This window comes from Dama dama, chromosome 16, assembly GCF_033118175.1.
Source record: "Dama dama isolate Ldn47 chromosome 16, ASM3311817v1, whole genome shotgun sequence".
In the NCBI taxonomy this organism is placed as follows: Eukaryota; Metazoa; Chordata; class Mammalia; order Artiodactyla; family Cervidae; genus Dama; species Dama dama.
In genome coordinates this window covers 41,141,752-41,160,966 of record NC_083696.1, presented here as the reverse complement: position 1 = coordinate 41,160,966, position 19,215 = coordinate 41,141,752, and the positions used below count along the sequence as shown (strand labels likewise).

Below are 19,215 nucleotides of genomic sequence, written 5' to 3'. Positions count from 1 at the left end.
TCAGTCTGATCAGTTTGGTAGAGTGGTGCGACATCTTATTGGAAAAGTGAGTATGATACGGCGTATTTGGAACCTGAACAGGAATTTTTTGTTCTTTTGTCTGGTGGCGAAATGCAGAAGAAACATTATTACCAATGGATGCGTTCCCCCCACCCCCAAGAGTATTTCAGAATCGAGTTGGGGAGGAAAAAGCAGCTTTTTATATTAATCAGATGTGTTAAGGTACACACGCATATTTTATATTAATCAGGTGTGTTAAGGTACACACACACACACACACACACACACACACACACATTAGGTGGGTGGCAGTGTTACTCCGAGAGGATGGAGACCAGGTTATGAGAGCTTCCCACAGAAGGAGGGAAAGGTCTTGATGGGCGCTTTCCCGAGGAAACCTCAGTGAAAGATGAATGGAATTTGCAGCAGGGTTAGAAGATGAAGCCGATAGAGCTAGGAAGTGAGCTAGGATCTCGGCGAGCTAGGGGCTCGAGCTCAGGCCCCAAGGCGCGGAAAGACGCTGGCTTGCCTGGCAAGCCTGGGCAAGCCAAGCTCCGGTCGGGTCTAGCGGGTGGCTGGCAGGGAGCACTCACAAGTCGCCCTACCACCGGCCGGAGCCCACGTGGCAAGCCCTGGGGCCAGTGGGGTGGGGCGGGGCGAGGGCGGGGGCGGGCCCGGCCGTGACGCGCAGGGTATATAGCGGGGCATGCGCGCCACGCCGAGGAAGGACGCCGGCAGGGGGCTGAGGGCGCGCGGGCTGCCTGCGCGGGCACGCCGACCTAGCTGCGCTGCCTATACCACTGCTGCTGCGGGTCGCCCGGGGGACCTGGCTTGTGAGGGTGCGCGGGGCCAGGTGGCGTCGGCCCAGCTTCAGGTGAGGGGGTAAGGACATGCGGGAGGGGCAGCTCTGTGCCCCGGGGATGGGGCATCGCGCGGAGGAGCAGTGCGCCTCCGGGGCTCGGGGTCACCGAGTGGGGGCGGGGGCACGGCTGCTCCGAGGACCCGGAGCCCAGCCGCGGTTTCGGAAGTCGCTCGGGCGGACCCACACGCGGGCCCGGACGCTGCATGGAGGCGACACCTGGCCAACTGGCCGCGGTGCCACGACGAGGGTTCCTCAGTGGCGAGGGAGGGGAAGGTACAGCTACGGCCCCTTGGACTGGAGAGCGCGGGATCTGGGCGCCAGAGAGGATGTCGGTAGCCGCACTGAAAGGCTGAGAGAGGTGTCCTGGAGCCCATGGACTCGAGCACGGAGAAAAGCAGAGAGTGGACTGGCAAATCTGGTGGGCAGCTCTCAGGATGGCTCTGATGGGACAGTAGTATCTAGCCTTGGCTTTCCAGGAGCTGAGTCCCCCACTTCACCTGGCCAGACCACCTTGTAGCTGAAGACAAAAGCCCGGTGCCTTCCAACTGGCCCCGAGCAGGAGCTGAAGAATGGCAAAGGAGGGACTAACTGACCTGGCTCATCCTGTGGGCATGGCTTTTTAGCTATTTTTGGTTCCTACCGACCGGTTAGGTGGTCTGGCGCAGGCTGCCCTCTCTTGGTGGGTTAGAGCAATGGGACAGAATACCATCTAAGCAGTCATACCCTGTGATCCGGAGGTCCAGTTGAGTCACATTTTCCTCTGCTCTGGGTTGTGGCTTCCGTTTGGAGGATTTAGAGTCGGCTAGGGTCTGGGTATCCTGAGCATGTGAGCATGATTTGGTGAGGGGCTGACTTCTCTCCTGGGAACCTAAGATAGGGTGGGGGTAGGAGCAGCTTTGACCTGACCCCTCCTCCTGGAGCCTGCCTGGGCTGGGATTTGTCTGGAGTCATTCTTTCCTAGGACCCCCAGGCTGCTTAGGTCTCCCGCTTGCAAAGCGGTGGTAACCTGGTGAGTACTGGCCTAGCTACCTGGCCTCTCTCCCACCTCTGCTCCTAACTTGCCCCATGTCTTGTGAAAGGAGTCAGTGCTAAGGGCAGATTAGATCTGTGGTCTCTTATCCACAGCATGTACAATGAATCCTTAACCCTTAAAACAAGAGCCATAAAAACAGAGAGAAACTTGATGAAGTAAGAGGAATGTCGAGAATCATAACTTTAGTAGGTGAAATTTTAAAACCCACACAGTCCATCTCCTGTTGGATGCTCAGAGGTGAGTTTTTCATAAACTGTGATAGGCACTATGTAGCGGTACACTTCCTGGTTTGCAGGTATGACTAGAGAGCACCAGACAGAATGCCTGGCCCTGTCATTTAGGCAAGAACACTGCCTTGAGGTACCAGAGCCCCGTGACTCTCAGGATTTCATCCCTTCAGTTTGTAAATATGCGGTTCCTGCTCTGTGCTTGGCTCTGCGCTTGGCCACTGGAGAGTACAAAGAGGGTATGGGATCTGATCTGGCTCCTGGCTCCACTTGGAGGGAGAAAGAATATCCGTCCTTACATGAGGAATAAGGTAGCAACATAAGAGAGGTCATTGTTGTGTTTGGTCAAGTTCAGAGAAGATAGCACTCTACTAGAGATGGTACAAGGTGGCAGAAGAGTTCTCGGCTTTTGAGCCACATGCGTGTGTGCTTGCTTAGTTGTGTCCGACTCTTTGTGATCCCATGGACTATAGCCCAAGAGGCTCCTCTGTCTATGGGATTTTTCAGTCAAGAATATTGAAGTGAGTTGCCATTTCCTCCTCCAGAGGATCTTCCCGATCCAGAAAGCAGACCCAGGTCTCTTGCTTCGCCTGCATTGGCAGGCGGACTCTTTACCACTGAGCCACCTGGGGAGCCCTCTGAGCCACATAAATCTGTTCAAATCCTGCCCCATCACTCTCCAGCAGGAGACATTTCTTCTGCAGACCGGTCCTCACCGCTGTGCGTCATGTCGTGATTGTACCTGGAGCATAGTAGAGGTTTGTTAACTCATCTGAATCAACATTGTCACCTTCTCTAGGGTGAAGTGGATGGTTTAGGGGTCCCAGGAGCTGATAGGTGGCTTGGGTTGTAGGAATAGTGTGAGTCCTGGCTTCAGGCTGATTCATCTCGGGAAGGCGGAGGCAGCCTCCGTACCTTTCTGGGTGGGCGCCTTTTCTGGGGCGTGCCAGGCATTGGCATATTCACACTTCCACAGAACCTTTTTTTCCCCACCTTTAGTTTTGCAAGCTATGCTGATTCTTCCAGGTAATGGAAGCACTGCTTTTCTGGACCGGTAATAGGCGGAAAGGACCAGCGACGTGTGTGTATCTGCACGCATGCGCGCATGTTTGCGCATGCGCGCGCTAGATCGGTCATCGGACTGGATTCAGTTTTAGAACTGTTCCACCTACTTCCTGTTTTCCTTACCTGTTTACACCTCAGTTCCAGGAGGAGCCCTCAATCTGGGTCCACTATTTACGGGATGTTGAGATCTAAGAATTAGTGCCGTGAATAGCTGTATATTTCTGGAAATCGGGACCTCCGAAATAATCCAGCCTTTTCGCGCTTGATGCCTGAAGAAAGTAACGCTTAGGCGTTTTTGCGGAATCGCCGATGGTGATAGAATATTGAACTGGAGGGACTTTGGAAATCTTCGAGTTCTAGGCCCTTTGTTTTACAGTTAAAGAAACTGGATCTAGGGAGGTTAACTGGTGTTTCCAAGTCACATTACTTGCTGCTGGCCAAGAGGCTCGATAGGGCCAGCGTGCGTGCGTTCTCAGTCGCTAAGTTGCATCCGACTCTTTGTGACCCCGTGGACTGTAGCCTGCCAGAAAAAGAGGTGCAACTTTTATTCGTAAGTGTGATGATAAAACTGCTGGAAATCTCAGACATTTCCTTGAAAACATGAAGAAGAAGGAGCCAGTTGTCCCTGTGCTTATTTGGGGAACGGGAGTTCTCGGCTTGTGTGGATAGAAATTTATTCTGGAGGACTCTTCTCCCTTCTCCTTCTTCCAGACTCGGCGACACAGGAAGATGGGGAGTGAGTGAGGAAGGGTCATACTGCTAGGGCCCTAGCCTGGACTCTCTGGATGTCTACAGTGGAACTTCTCTGAACTCGGGCTGGCGGGCTGGCTGCCTGCCTGCCAGATAAGGAGTCCAGAGTCTGCACCAGCCAGGGGCCTCATGCGCTGTCCGGGGCAAGCAGGACAGCCTCACCACAAGGTCTCCGAGGCCCAGCTCTCTTCACACTTACTGTGGCCATCAAGGCTCCCAGAGGGGACTCCTCATTGGCCCCTGGGTAAGAAGAGGCAGAGACCCCTGTGGACCATCCCACGGGGAGGGAAGGTGGCCACAGAATCAGCCTGGACAGAACTGTGGGCATGTCCGTCCATGGGAAACCAACTTACCTACCTCCAATCTGACTGCATTATCAGGCCTCCTAACCTTTCTCCAACCTCAGGCCTGGGACAGTTCTGGGCTTTGGGGGAATGAGAATGTGACTGTCTTGAATTTATTACCATTGGGTCCCTTGAGGCTCTTAGCAGTGTTAGTAATTAAAATGTCAGCTAAAAGTTGGGGATGTTTTAACAGTTCATTTTTTCTTAAAAGCATGTGCATGCGTTTTTTTCTTCCCATTTTACTGAGATATAACTGACAACACTGTATAAGGTGTACAGCATAATGATTTGATTTATATACAGTTATGAAATGAGTACCACAATAAATTTAATGAACATATATCATCCCAGAGGTAAAAGATTAAAGAAATAGAAAAAAAATTTTTTTCTTTTTCCTTGTGATAAGAAGTCTTAGGATTTAACTTTCTTCACAACTTTCACATATGAAAGTTTAGTGGTGGTTTAGTTGCTCAGTTGGGTCCAACCTTTGTGACCCCATGAACTGTAGCCCACTACGCTCCTCTGTCCTTGGGATTTCCCAGGCAAGAATACTGGAGTGGGTTGCCATTTCCTTCTCCAGGGAATCTTCCCAACCCAGGGGTGGAACCTACATCTCCTGCATTGCAAGCGGATTCTTTACCGCTGAGCTACCAGGGAACCCCCATATATGACCTATAGCAGTGTTAATTATATTTAGCATGTTACACATTACTTCCCTAGTACTTATTTATCTTATAACTGGAAGTTTCTACCTTTTGACTCCCTTGATCCAGTTCCCCCTCTCCACAACCTCTGTGTGCATATATATTTCTATTTGCCAAAACTTTGATTTAGGGCTGAGGCTTTGTCTTTGGGTCTAGGTCTGCTAATTACACTTGCAAATTGTATATAAAAATCACATCTGCATGTATGACCTGTGATTTCTGGTTTCTTTTATTACAATTTTTTTTTTTTTTTTTACCATATGTGAATTATGTCTCAATAAAACGGAAGAAAAAAATTTTAACAGGAAAAAATTTTTTTCTATGCTATATAGTCCATAGTTCAAAGATTAGAAAGATAAAAAAGTTTAAAAAGCAACTACACATACATTAACTGCACCCCCACAAACTCCCACCCAGTACAGTAAAAAGTCTCACCTCTGCCTACCCCATCCCATTTTTAGAAATGCTCTAAGTTAGCATTTTAGGCATTGTTTAGCACTTTGCTTTTTTTCACCTAGCAACTATTCTGGATCTTGCCCTATCAACCCAGGAAGCACTTTTACTATGGCTGCATATTATTTCAGAAGAGGGAAGCGAAGTAGTTTTAAACCAGCGCATGTTGCTTCCCTCTCTCCCCCAGTTTGGGTTGTTTCCAGTATTTTGTCAGTGTGTGCAGGGCCACAGGGGTTAACTTTACAATGGCATTTCCTACGTGCATACTACAGAAGTTCTCAGAAGTGAGATTGCTGGGTGACAGGATATATAGATCTGTTAATTCGTCTCCTTTAAAAAATAACTATAGAGCAAGAATTTAAGACATTTGCAAATCAGTCCACGTGCAGAATCCTGCTTTTTGAATGCACACACCTAATTTACAGAGGACGAGCTGGTTGGATGGCATCACCGACTCAATGGACGTGAGTTTGAGTAAACTCTGGGAGTTGGTGATGGAAAGGGAGGCCTGGTGTGCTGCAGTCCATGGGGTCACAAAGAGTCGGACACGACTGAGCAACTGAACTGAACTGAATTTAATTCCCCCCCCCCCCCCCCGATTTGTAACACATTTTTCAAGATGAGCAGTTCTCAAACTTTTTGATCCTAGGATTCCTTAATTTAGTCTTCCACTTATTGGCTAAACCTGTTATTTACCATGTTAAAAATTAAAGCAAATCTAAAAAGTTGTTTATTCATTTAAATTAATAGAAGTAAGGTAATTACATGGTAACATAAAATGCATATTTTTATGGAAATAACTTCCAAAAAGTCAGAACAGTGGCATTATTTATACATTTTTGCACATCTTCAGGACTTCAAAATAATGATTTATTAGATATAACAGATTATAGTAGGTATAGCATAATTTTGCTGGTAAATACTCAGTGGAAGTCTTGAAAACAAACTGAGTTAATCTCTGAAAAGACACCTATTTATACCCTAAACTTCTACCTTGGAAATTTCAGAAAACTACACAGGCACACATTCATCATACTTCACATAGCCTCTGAAAAATGAGAGTGAAAAAGCTTTTAACATCTTAATTTTCTAATAAAACTAGTTTTTACCTCTCCAGCCTCCTCACACAGTCTCAGTGTATCCAGGTGTCATCTAAGACCACAATGTTGGGAATTGCCATTCTAGAGCACTTAGTTTCATTTTTGTAGAAATCAAAAGTTTTCCTCTCTGCATTTTTATTTCAGTTACTGTTTAAAACCAAACAGAACTGGCATAAAGAAGTCTGAAAAGAGGCACAGCAGACTCTCAGTAAATGAATCCTGGACAGTGACAACAGAGAGGGCCTCTTTGCTGCAGGGATGGGCCCAGCCAGCAGAGCTCAGCTAAGAGAGTGCCCACTCTGTGAAGACAGGCAAAACACTGTTTCTGTTCCAAAGAGGCTTGTAAAATATGTGTTGAGATGAGCTGAGTACTTGTTGGAAGCTTCACATGCTATTTGTGGCATTCTTTAAGCTCCGTTGAGTGGAACAGCCAAGAGACACTGAAAGAGGCCAGTGGAAGGAAGGTGAGGTGACTGGGGGGCAGGAGTGGTCTGGGAAGGCTTCCTGGAGGTGGCAGTGAGCCGGGGGCTCCTGCCAGGGGAGCTGTGTGAGTAATGATGTGTGTGTGCATAGAAGCTCAGTCGTGTCCAACTTCGTGACCCCGTGGACTGTAGCCCCCCAGGCTCCTCTGCCCATGGGATTTTTCAGGCAAGAATACTGGAGTGGGTTGCCATTTCCTTCTCCAAGGGATCTTCCCGACACAGGGACTGAACCCATGTCTTCTGCATTGCAGACATACTTCTTTTACTTCCCCATCGAGGAAGACCATGAATAGTGACATTAAGATGTATGTTCCTGGATCACCAGGGTTCTGGGGTCTAAGGTACCAATATTCTCTGGTAGGTATTAGCTGTTAATCAAAGACTTGCTGGTCTTTTCAGCCTTGTTTTGGGGTCAGCCTGCTCTTTTCCAGAAAAACACCATTGGCCCCAAATCGACATCCTTTGTTATCAGTCCACTTACTCCAGCCAACCTTGTGTTCTTGTGATTATCAAGAGTAATGCATACTTACTGAAAAGTATAAAGTATGGGAGAAAAAGGTGTAATCCTGAGGCTGTAAGACAACTTCTGTTACTCTGCTCAATTATTTCCTTTTATTGTAAACTTTTAATTTTCAACTTACTTTAGACTTAAAAGTCACAAATTATGTAGCAGAGTTCCTTTATATCCCCTCACCCTGTGGTATAATCATCAAGAATAGGTAATCAACATTGGCACAAAACTTTAAATTACAGGCCTCATTTAAATTTCACCACTGTTTCTGCTGACATCTTTTTTCTGTCCCAGGATCCAGTCTGCCATCCCATGTTGCATTTAGTTGTCATTTCTCTGCTCCAGTTTGTAACCATCCCATATCTTTCTCCCTTAGGATAAGGTCATGCATTTTTAGCAAGAATATCAATAAAAATGATGTTGCATCCTTTTAAGAGCATCATATCAAGGCATTCATGGTGTCGATGGTGATGTTTTCCTGGATCCCTTGGTTACTTGGTGTCTGCTGGACCTTCACACTGGAAGAGTCATTCTCTCATGTTGAATCCTTCTCATGGTTCAAACCCTTTTGGGCCAGGAGGAGCCGATCCCATTTAAGAGCTCACCTGATTAGTTCTGAGTCTACAGGATCAATTTCCCTGTCTTAAGGTCAACTGATTTGGTCAGCTGACACCAACAAAATCCCTTTGGCAGATAATGTAACCTGATAACAGGAGTGATATCTCATATTTTCAGCTCCTGCCCATATACAAAGGAGAAGGTCATTGAGGCCTATCTTGGAATTCTGCCAACTCTAGCAAGAGAGTTTCAGATAAAATATTGTTGTATGTGACCCCATGGACTGTAGCCCGCTCCTCTGTCCATGGGATTTCTTAGGCAAGAAATCCTGGAGTAAGTTGCCATTTCCTTCTCCAGGGGATCTTCGTGACCCAGGGATTGAACCTGGGTCTTCTACATTAGCAGGTGAACTCTTTACCACTGAGCCACCAGGGAAGCCCCAGATAAAAGATATCAAGCCTTAATTCCAGCATCTAAGTGTTAGTTTCCTATGACCGTCCTAATAAATGACCACAAACTCTGTGGCTTAAAAGAATAGAAATCTACTCTCAGTTCTGGCCAGAAGGTTGAGATCAAGGGGTCAGCAGGTCCACATTGCCTCCAGAGACTCCTGGGGCACATGTTTCCTTGGCTCTTCCACCTTCTGGGGCCTCCAGGTGTTGCTTGGCTTGTGGCAGCATCACTCTCCTCTCTGCCTCCATCTCCACGTGGTCTTCTTTTCTGTGTGTCTGTGTCCAAATCTCCCTCTCCTTTATCTTGTAAACATACTAATCATTGGATTTAGGGGCTACTCAAAGTCCATGGTGACTTCATCTCTAGATCCGTAAATCATTTCTGCAAAGACTGTATTTCTCAATAAGGTCACATTCTGAGGTTTTGGGGTAGACGTGGATTTTGGGATCAAGACCATCCCCAGGAAAAAAAAAATGCAAAAAAGCAAAATGGCTGAGGCCTTACAAATAGCTGTGAAAATAAGAGAAGCGAAAGGAGAAAAGGAAAGATGTTCCCATTTGAATGCAGGGTTCCAAAGAATAGCAAGGTGAGATAGGAAAGCTTTTATCAGCGATCAATGCAAAGAAATAGAGGAAACCAATAGAATGGGAAAGACTAGAGATCTCAATAAAGGACAGAAATTGTTTGGACCTGACAGAAGCAGAAGATATTAAGAAGAGGTGGCAAGAATACACAGAAAAACTGTACAAAAAAGATCTTCATGGCCCAGTTAATTACGATGGTTTGATCACCCACCTAGAGCCAGACATCCTGGAATGTGAAGTCAAGTGGGCTTTAGGAAGCATCACTACAAACAAAGCTAGTGGAGGTGATGGAATTCCAGGTGAGCTATTTCAAATCCTGAAAGATGATGCTGTGAAAGTGCTGCACTCAGTATGCCTGCAAATTTGGAAACTCAGTAGTGGCCACAGGACTGGAAAAGGTCAGTTTTTATTCCAATCCCAAAGAAAGGCAATGCCAAAGAATGCTCAGACTACCACACAATTGCACTCATCTCACACGCTAGTAAAGTAATGCTCAAAATTCTCCAAGCCAGTCTTCAACAGTATGTGAACCGTGAACTTCCAGATGTTCAAGCTGGTTTTAGAAGAGACAGAGGAACCAGAGACCAAATTGCCAACATACTCTGGATCATAGAAAAAGCAAGAGAGTTTCAGAAAAACATCTATTTCTGCTTTATTGACTATGACAAAGCCTTTGTGTGGCTCACAATAAGCTGTGGAAAATTCTGAAAGAGATGGGAATACCAGACCACCTGACCTGCCTCTTGAGAAATATGTATGCAGGAAGCAACAGTTAGAACTGAACATGGAACAGCAGACTGGTTCCAAATAGGAAAAGGAATACATCAAGGCTGTATATTGTCAAACTACTTATTTAACTTATATGCAGAGTACATCATGAGAAACGCTGGGCTGGAGGAAGCACAAGCTGGAATCAAGATTGCCGGGAGAAATATCAATAACCTCAGATATGCAGATGATACCACTCTTAATGGCAGAAAGTGAAGAAGAACTAAAGAGCCTCTTGATGAAAGTGAAAGAGGAGAGTGAAAAAGTTGGCTTAAAGCTCAACATTCAGAAAACTAAGATCATGGCATCTGGTCCCATCACTTCATGGCAAATAGATGTGGAAACAGTGGAAACAGTGGTTGGCTTTATTTTTCTGGGTTCCAAAATCAGTGCAGATGGTGATTGCAGCCATGAAATTAAAAGACGCTTACTCCTTGGAAGGAAAGTTATGACCAACCTAGATAGCATATTAAAAAGCAGAGACATTACTTTGCCAACAAAGGTCCGTCTAGTCAAGGCTATGGTTTTTCCAGTAGTCATGTATGGATGTGAGAGTTGGACTATAAAGAAAGCTGAGCGCCGAAGAATTGATGCTTTTGAGCTGTGGTGTTGGAGAAGACTCTTGAGAGTCCCTTGGACTGCAAGGAGATCCAACCAGTCCATCATAGAGGAGATCAGTTCTGGGTGTTCATTGGAAGGACTGATGTTGAAGCTGAAACTCCAGTACTTTGGCCACCTGATGCGAAGAGCTGACTCATTGGAAAAGACCCTGATGCTGGGAAAGATTGAGGGCAGGAGGAGAAGGGGACGACAGGATGAGATGGTTGGATGGCATCACCGACTCAATGGTCATGAGTTTGGGTATGCTCCGGGAGTTGGTGATGGACAGAGAGGCCTGGCATGCTGCAGCTCATGCGGTAGCAAAGAGTTGGACACAACTGAGTGACTGAACTGAACTGAACTGAATTCAGCCCATTGGGCTTCCCCAATGGCTCAGCGGTAAAGAATCCGCCTGCAGTGCAGGAGTTGCAGGAGACAGCAGGTTTGAGCCCTGGGTTTGGAAGATCCTCTGGAGAAGGGCACAGCAGCCTGCTCCAGTGTTCTTGCCTGGAGAGTCCCATGGACAGAGGAGCCTGGCGGGCTGCAGTCCAGCCGGTTGCAGAGTCAGACAGGGCTGAGTGACTGAGCACCCACGCACGCAGTCTACCCTCTGCACTCAGGATGGGGGACTGTCCTTTGTCAACTCTGGTTCTCAGAACTGCAAAAAAAAAGATAGATTTGTTTTTAAAGACAGAAGGCAGGCCTGGCTGTTGGGGAGACCAGGGCCCAGCCTCAGGTCGCCTGCTTCCCTCACGGTGCTACACGTCTGAGAACCAGGTGGGTATCAGTTACTGAGGACTCTGGCCTCAGAGTCCCTACATTCTAGACTCTTTGTAATGCCAATGATTTGTCTCTGTGCAAGGAGTTCTCACTGAAGATTAGTTTCCCTGTAGGAAGGGCAGGGCAGAAACGGTGGTACCCGTTGGCCAGAGAGGGGGAACTGACTTCAAAGAGTTTGGGTAAATCACAGGATATTATAGCTAGTCTGTCTAGTCCAGCAGTCCTGATTAGACCAGAATGTCAGACCAGTGCCCCAGACAAGAGGCAGGCTGATCTATCAGAGCTGTGTGTACAGTTACCTGGGTCTCACCCAGGATGCTCTGATTCAGAAGAACCATGGTGAGACTCTGCTCCTGGGGGCACCCAGGTTAGGGGACGAGGCACACGGGAAGTCCTGCCCATGCAGATTAGGGCTGGAATCCATTGTCAGGCTCTTAAGTGAAGGTCTTTTAAAAAGGGGAGAGAACTGCCTTCCAGTTGGTCATCATTACGCCTTTCCTTATTTCCTAATTGAACTCGAAAGTGAACTTTCTTCCTATTTTTTGGCTTCATCCAAGTTTCTGACCTAAGATTGAACCTAGGCCACGGCAGTGAAAGCGTGGAACCCTAATCACTAGGCCACCAGAGAACCCTCTGAACCTTCTTCTTAAGGTAATTCAGGTTCATTGTAGGAAATACAGAGTAAAAAAAGATAACAAAAGTCACCATTAAACTCACCACCAAGAGCTAGCAACTTGTTAAATATTTTCCATCTTTTTCTGCGAATGCATACTTTGTAAGGAAAACAGGTTCTGCTCTACATAGAGTTTTGTAGCCTCTTTTTTTCTTTTCACTTAGCATATGATGTCTTTCCATGTCATTATTTTCCTGAATATTAACATTTATTGAACCATTACTATATATCAGCATTGTATTTATACTTAGCATCTTACTCAGTTTTCTCATTTGCTCCAAGGGAGACTGTTAGTAGCTTTGTTTTCCTGTAGGAAGTCTCCTTGATGTTGTGACTTGAAGCTTGTAAATGCGTATTTCAGGATCTACTCTGAGGTCTGTTGCACATGGAGCCTAAGCTCTGAATCTCTGTGCTTGAACTATATATTTTGTTATGTGGATTACTTTTCTTTAGCAATCCCCTCCCTTTTTTCCCCCTTAATTTGACTGTACCATGCAGCTTGTGGGATCATAGTTCCCCTTTCAGGGACTGATCCTGCGCTCTTGGCAGCATAAGTGTGGAGTCCTAACCAGTGGACCACAGGGAATTCCCAGCAATTCCCTTCTATTGTATGCTTAGATTGCTTGCAGTTTTTCACTACTATGAGCCTTGCACTAGAGCAAGCTCCAAGAGGGTAGGGATTCTTGTCTTTTTGGTCACTGTTGTATTCCCTGTGCCCACAACAGTTGGTACTTGATAGATACTTGTTATTGAATGTGTACTTCCATTCCTCAGTTTTAAAATGCCTTTTTGTTCTGTTTTCATGTTTCTGAACTAGAGAGGTGTTTCAGTGATGTGTGCATTTAATGTAGTATCTTTTTCTACTCTGAAAAGCTGCCATTGCTACTTATTATTAGAGAAGTACTGTAGAATCTATCCTAGTAAGGTTATTGAGAAGGTTAAATGAGCTAATGAAAACAAATTGCTTAGCACAGCGCCTGGCAACAGTAAATCCTAGCAATTCCTATTGGTATAAAATTAGGGAAGAAAGGATTGTGGATGAGTTACAGGAGTGTTCAGATGCAAATACCAGAGTCCAACAAGGCTAGTTTAGGCAACAGCATGTAAAGCGTCTGGCGATTAGCCATAGAGGGAGGCTGGGTTCCTGCTCAGAGAGCCTGCAGGAACCCGGGCTCTCTTCAGCGGATCTTTCTGCTCTGCCGTCCATGGCAAGTAGGACTTCCTTCTCGTGATCTCTGAACCTAAATTTCTGAATGGGAAACAGCACCCTAACCACGCTCTGGCAGAACAGTCCCCTGTGACTTTTCTTTGCACAAAGGATGTCGTTGACTTCACCCCTGTTTCTTATCTTTATCGACTTTACTGTTGAGGTTTATAGGGAAAATAGACCGTTCATTAAAAAACACTGGGGTAATTAGCCAACTCCTTTTTTTTGTTGTTGTTTAGGTGAGTTTCTCTTTCTCACACTATGTCAAATTAAATTCTAAATAAATTAGAGATGTAAATTTTTTTTAATGCCAGAAAAAAGCAGGTATGTATTTCTATGATTTCAGGGTGACAAAGGGTTTTCCAAGTATGCTACTAAAAGCAGAGACCTTATAAGAAAAGTGGGATATATTTGATTTTGTTATTTAGTCACTAAGTCATGTCCTACTCTTATGACCCCATGTTCTGTGACTCCCAAAATTTCTGTGTTGCTCTCTCAATGCTGGGGTGAGGGGGCAGGCCAGAACCCAAACCCACTGTTTTAATCTCATTTTTACTGGACACCTGAAAAGTTGGTTTGTGCGGGGGGCAAGTGAGGTGAGCATGTGTCCTGCTAGTCGGGAAGCCATGTAAGTCCCAGGGAGCAAGCTGTACTGCCGGCTACCCTCTTCCTTTCCTGGAAACCAGAGGGCTCCCAGCCAGCCCTGGGGACTTGCTCTTCTCAGAGCACAGAGTACGAGAGGCTTGGGGCGAGGTGGAGCTGTGCTGGCCGGCAGCGGAGCTGGCCCAGCTTTCTCTGGTAGAAGGCCCTGGATTCCCTCCCCACCTCTCCCCCTGATCCCAGAAGACACGCCAGTGACACTGATCAGTGTCTGTAGATTTCAGCGTTGACCATTTCCTATCTGAGAGGCTGGGCAAGTCCTCAGGATACCAGGCCGCTGAGGAGTTTCCAGGGGGTAGCAAACTACAACTGTTTTCTCATCACCGTTCCCAGCAAAGCACAAAATGTACAAAGTCACCCACTCCCCCAGACTCGGGCCACTAGCCAGAGTGCCCTCAGGGGCAGCCTGACCAGCTCTCAGCAGATTCTGTCCCGGTTCCTGTTCCCACCTCAGCCGCCGCCTGACCTCCAGGGGTGCCTCCCACAGCAGAGGCCTTGACCGTGGGTAAACCATGGTGCGCGTGGCTCTGCGGGCCAGATTGCGCCTCTGACCTTGGCTGCTCACACCAGTCCCTCCTCTTGGCGGCAGTGGCCACCGCCCCTCCCCACTGTGTTTTAGGATGTGTGCAGCTGGCACAAAAAGTGAGCCACAGGACGAGACTCGAGTTTCCATGACCAGCTGAGAAATGTCAGAAGCCACCTGTACTTGGGGGTTTCCTTTCCTTTCCTCTGTCTGCCTTGGGGAGAAGTTAACATGGGGTTCTTGGCCATGTGATCAGATGGTGGCCTGTCCTTGGCACATTTGCTGCTGGGGTGGGGAAGGAAGGCTGGCTTCCTGCGCCTCTCCCCCCACCTTCCTTTTGGATCCTCCATTCCACCTGATGTTCTACTTTCTTTCTTCTTTTTTTTTTTTTTACTTTACTTTTTTTTAATATTCCAACTCCAGATAGACTTCTCTGGTTCTCTGGGGGTGTCTTCAGCTCTATTGATGCTGCAGAAGGGGGTGTCCCTCCCCCTCAAATTGCTAATAGTAGTTTAACTGGGGGTTGAGACCAAAGAACAGGAGGGTTCTAAACTTGAGGACACGGCAACAAGGAGGGGCATGGGGAATTAACACATCATTCAGCAGGTATTCTTTGGGATGGAGAATCAGACATAGAGAATAGACTTGTGGACATGGAGGAAAGGAGAGGGGGTGACAAATTGAAGGAGAAGTAACACTGAAACGTGTACGTTACCAAATGTAAAATAGATAGCCAGTGGGAATTTGCTGGTATAACACAGGCAGCTCAACCTGGAGCTCTCTGACAACCTAGAGGGGTGGGATAGAGAGAGAGATGGGAGGGAGGTTCAAGAGAGGGGGCACATACGTACACTGATGGCTGATTCATGTTGATGTATGGCAGAAGCTAGAACAATGTTGTAAAGCAGTTATCCTCCAATCAATAATTTAAAAAAAATAAAAAGTTATTCAAGAAAAAAGTTATTCTTTGGGGGTTGTCTGGGTGCTAAGCACTGGCCTCTCTGGGCTCGGGAAAGAAAATAGGCCGAGTGTGTCTCCACTACTGTGGAGTTTACAGTCAGCAGGAGGAGACAGATAATAAACATGTAAACAAAATGAAAGAAAGAAAACTCTGTTAGGTAGTGATATATGGTAAATAAAACAGGGTGTTGGGACTTTGAATGCCTTGGGAGCAGGCTTTTTTTTTTAAAACTGGGTGGGCCTCCATTTTGAGGAGGTGACATCTGACCTGAGACTTGATATGAAGATCTAGGGGAGGGGCATTCTTGGCAGTGGGACTATCAGGTGCAAAGGCCCTGGGGTAAGAATGCTCTTGATGTGCTAAAGGGACAGAAAGAAGGGTACTGGATCCTGATGAGGTTGGGGTCAGCAAGGGCCAGATCTCACAGTGACTTCTAGGCCAGGAAAAGGGATTTAGATTTGATCCCACTTGTTTTTGTTTGGTTTTTGACTGCAGTGTGTACCACGTGGGACTTTAGTTCTCTGCCAGGGATCGAACTCATGCCCGCTGAAGTGGAAGCGTGGAGTCTTAACTACCAGACTGCCACAAAGTCCCAGATAGGGTTTCACTTGTGCTGGGAGGCCATCAAGGGTTCAAAGCAAAGAAAATGCTGTGATCAGATTTGTATTTTTAAAAAATGACACTTTCATTGAGCTGTACACTTTTAAGACTTGGGTGTGTTACATGTGTGTATGTTATACTTTAAAAAGAGAGAAGGGACTGTGACAGTTTGGGGATAAGTGCCCAGAGGAAGCTGAAATCTGGTTAAGAGATTTGATTTTATTTTAGTATTTTTATTCCACCAGCATTCCAGCGTTTCCTTCACTCAGATTCCCTGTCTTTAGATTCAGGCAGTCCTTCCTTCCAGATCATCTTGAGGAGAAGTCCTGAAGAATGAATTGTCCTTGAGCAAGTAGCATTCAAAAAGCAGTCATCGGAAGCTTGTGATATACACTTGGCATTACTGCCGCCGCAGTTGATTCATGCTGTGTACTGCTCTGTTGTAAGAGTCGGTTAGTTTATTTACGCACTCTCCTGCTGATGGGCTCTTGGGTTGCTTCCAAAGTTTTTGTTATTGTGAATAGTGCTACCACAAGACTTCTCATATCTGTCTTTTTTTTTCCCCCCCTCTCTGTTTGGGTTTGAGAATCACCCAAACTAGAGGATGTCTATAGTAGTAATGTTAGTCAGTTAGTTGTGTCCAACTCTTTGTGACCCTGTGGACTGTAGCCCGCCAGGCTACTCTGTCCATGGGATTTTCCAAGCAAGAATACTAGAGTGGGTTGCCATTCCCTTCTCCAGAGGGTCTTCCCGACACAGGGATCAAACCTAGGTCTCTCACATTGCAGGCAGATTCTTTACCATCTAAGCAAACTAAAGTCAGAAACCCTCTCCAGGTGGCATTCCGATTGTCCCCCTGGGGCTGGGGTTGGCAGTAGAGGATAAGCCTTTAAGTCTGGTTAGAATGTTGATCCCTTTTTAATAAGCAAGCAGTTGGTAGGGGGTGGGGTAGGGTAAGTGGAAATTCATCGTGACGTTAGGGAAGTCACTTAGGGTACTGGGTTGTCCAGAGACTGCCACCTGAGAAGGAGGAGCTTGTCCGTGTGGGTCTTCTCTTGGCCCTGATCCATATCTGAGGATGACAGCCAGAGATGTGGTTGCCTTTGTTCTGGAATCCATCTGAGTATACTCTTGACAGTCTCTTTTGAGCTCTGGTCGGGCAGAGATGGGGAATCAGGAGGGCAAAGTATGGGAGTCCTTATGCTGTCCTTCTCACCTTTGAGAAGATGGAGCTTTGAGATGACACTTGTCCTTTCCTGCTCTCGACTCCCTGGCCCTAAAAGCTGCATCTTCAGTGCAGTGTATCACCCAGCACTCTGGAGAAGTGAGGTGATGTCTGTGTACATATGCATTTGTATTTACATCTCCGTGCAGGGGATCCTCCCAGCCTCCTAGGATTGTTATGAAACAGCTGAGGAAACTAACTGAAAAGTGTTTGGAGTGTCATTCTGAGACAGTTACAGCCTTGAAACAGAGAGGTTGGAGTCAGAGGCGGGTAGGGTGGGGCTTGTGCTGGGAAGGATTTGGAATGGTCCAGAGATGGAGCTTTTTCCTACAGTTCATCCTTTTTTTATTTTTGGCTGTGCTGGATCTTCCTTGTTGCCCCAGCTTTTCTCTGGTTGCAGCGAGTGGGGGCGACTCTTTAGTTGCAATGCGTGGACTTCTCATTGCCGCGGCTTCTCTAGAGCCCAGGCTCTAGAGTACTTGGGCTTCACTAGTTGTGGTGCAGGGGCTTAGTTGCCCTGCAGCATGTGAGATTTTCCTGGACCAGGGATTGAACCTGGGTCTCCTGCCTTGGTAGGCAGATTCTTTACCACTGAGTCACTATGGAAGCCCTATCCTTTTTTTTTAAAACACATCCAACCCCTTCACGCTTGTGGAGAAAGTGCTTGGAACACAGGTGGACTGTGTTCAGCTTTCTGACTGTTGGTAGAATCAGATGTTAATTAGCCTTCCCAGGCCTGGTTCTGTGGGCGGTGCGGAGATAGAGGGTGCAGGGGTGAAAGGGAGCAGGGATAGGTGTTCCGGGTGGATCCTGGGGTCCCGGCTAGAAAGCAGTGGCCGCTGAGGGTGAGAGGTGATGGGCACCTAGTTGGAGGAAAACCCTTGCCTTCCAGGCAGAGGGACTGAACTTTGCTGTTGGTTAGGGGGAGTGATGGAAGGTAGGTATTTTAGCAGGAGAGTGATATGATTGTTGGAGGGGATGGGATGGAGCGGGTGTTAGTGACCAGTGAGACTGGTGCAATGGTATCTCCTCTGAATCTCAAAAGAGGGGTCCACACTGGGGAAGCAAAGGACGAGAGAAGGCCTCTCACCTCAGTAATCTTATGGGGACGGCCAGTGCCCTTGGATCAGGGAATGAGCCGTGTGGAAGTTTGGGAAGTGGGCGGGAAAGTGGAGGAATATGATTCAGGAATGTCATTACTCAATCTTCCCCGTGTCTCATTACCTTTCTCTCTCTGATTTGGAAATATGGACTTTTCCCCTCTTTTTCCCAATTACCCTCTTCCCCTGAGAGTAGGGCTCATTTGTGACTCATGCTGGTAAATGTTTATGGTCACTGAGAAATCTCAGACCCAAGATGTAGCCTGTGCCTTCCTGCTGGGGCCCTGGGCATGTGCTCATGACACCCACTTTGGGGAAGAAAGCTGGTAACCTAACGACCTTCCTCTGAGAGTAGTGGTCCTCAGACCTCCATGTACATCATTGTCCCCTGGAGAACTTCCTAAAACACAGATTGCTGGGCTCCACCTAGAGTTTCTGATTCAGCAGATTTGGGTGGTGCTAAGAATGTTTTCTTCAAAAAAAAAAAAAAACAAATTGTCTGAAGGGTCGGGGAGGGGAGAGTTTGTACTTTCAATGGGTTCCCAAGTGATGGTATTGCTTGCTGGTTGTGGAGCCTTGCTCTGAGAACTACTTTCCTGGAGAAATTATCACGCCCAGTTCAGCATCTCAGCTGTAGAGACCGTCATGGTCAGAGCTTCTGAGGAGGAGTGAGGTGACTTGCCCCTGGCTTAAGGATGCGGGTAGAGGGAGATAGCGATGTAGTAGGACATGATGTGAAGAGCCAACTCATCGGAAGAGACCCTGGTGCTGGGAAAGTGTTAGTCACTCAGTTGTGTCTGACTCCTTGCAACCCATGGATTGTAGCCCACTAGGCTTCTCTGTCCATAGGATTCTCCAGGCAAGAACACTGGAGGGGGTTGCCATTTCCTTTTCCAGGGAAATCTCCCCAACCCAGGGTTCAGACCCACATCTCCCACTTTGCAGGCAGATTCTTTACCGTCTGAGCCACCAAGGAAGCCCAGGAATGCTGG

The 19,215-nt window shown here is 47.0% G+C and overlaps 1 protein-coding gene across 2 annotated transcripts in view; it reads left to right on the top strand.

Annotated features, from left to right (window-relative positions):
• Positions 1-722: 722 nt before the first annotated feature.
• Positions 723-19,215, top strand: part of SLC39A14 (solute carrier family 39 member 14) — a 48,879-nt gene continuing 30,386 nt past the window's right edge. For both annotated transcript variants that reach the window (XM_061163922.1, XM_061163923.1), the window contains exon 1: positions 723-874. The gene's annotated coding sequence lies outside the window, so the exon portion shown is untranslated. The remainder of the gene's footprint in view (positions 875-19,215) is intronic.